A 1,313-nucleotide genomic window follows, 5' to 3' on the forward strand; every position below is an offset into this window, starting at 1 on the left:
ACACAAAAAAAAAAACAAAAACGTGTAATTCAGGAAATTGTCAAAGGTTGCTTATTTTGTTGTTGTTATTGTTTAGATAGAACACAAAGTGCAGGAAAAAAAAATCAACAGAAATCTCACACTGAATTGATTGTCAAAAAGACACTAAAGTAAATGGAGAATGGTTTCAGTTTCCAATTGTCAGAGTTGCTATCAAAATGAGGAAAATTCAAGACCTAGCGTTGCCATAACAAAATGTTTTTCAAACACTTTTTGCCGTTGCAGTGTTAATATAACCTTATAACCTTATAGCAAAGTGTTGACATACATGTATTGAGGGTGGTTTTATTGCATTCTGTTAAGTTTCGTAAGAAAAGTTCACATACAATTAGTATTTCTTGCAACTTGGCTTCACTTTCGCAAAACAAATGGGATTTTAAATTTAAAACAAAAGTTAGTAAGAGTAATACAAAGAACATTTTTTTGGTTAGGTAAAAAAAAAAAGAAAAACCCTCTAATGAATTATATGCTTGTGTTTTTTTCATCTAAATCTTTTTTTTAATAAAAGATGAGTTTTCCCTGCTCTCTTCTAGGTTTCTTTGCGTACGCTCCTTTTTTTTATAATGAAAATAAAAAGTTGACATCAATTAAAAATTCGTCATAAGTTATGCTGAATAGGAACAGTATGTAAATAGAATTGCATTTGCACTAACAATTTTTCATGTAGAATACCACAGAGCAGAGTAAAAAAAAAAAATAATTTGAAGAAATGAAAAATGTGGCGGAAAGAAAAATTTAAAAAAAAAGTAAAATAAAAAACATTTAGACAAATATTATTATAATTATAGTAGCTACTTATTTAATGACTTAGACCTTGTTTCTTAAGTAAAGCAAAAGGTGCTTATTAAAAAAACATATATTTTTAATTTGAAATTAAAGAAACCAAAAGTTAAGCTAACTTAGAAATAGAATATGACACTCGCTGGCGTTTCCGCGTTTGATTTCTTTATACAAAGTGACTCAAAAACATTATTATTATTGAGTGATGTGCCTGAGTCAATGGATGTTGAAGATTCTAGCAAACATTATAGTCATATGTCAGATTCATACATACCATAAAACAGTTGACTACCAAATTCAATGTTTTGTCGTGATGATGGTCGAAGTTAGCTAAAAAACTGTATGAAATACAGTACTAAAAATGAATTTTGACATATTTACCATGAATTTCCGGCTACAAATCATATATCTACATAAAATTTTAAAAATCAAAATATGAGTTAAGTCGTTTTTAAGTTTTAAATTGTTCTCACAAAATTGTTGCAAATTGGGTG

Source organism: Glossina fuscipes, unplaced genomic scaffold, assembly GCF_014805625.2.
Source record: "Glossina fuscipes isolate IAEA_lab_2018 unplaced genomic scaffold, Yale_Gfus_2 2, whole genome shotgun sequence".
Classification (NCBI taxonomy): Eukaryota; Metazoa; Arthropoda; class Insecta; order Diptera; family Glossinidae; genus Glossina; species Glossina fuscipes.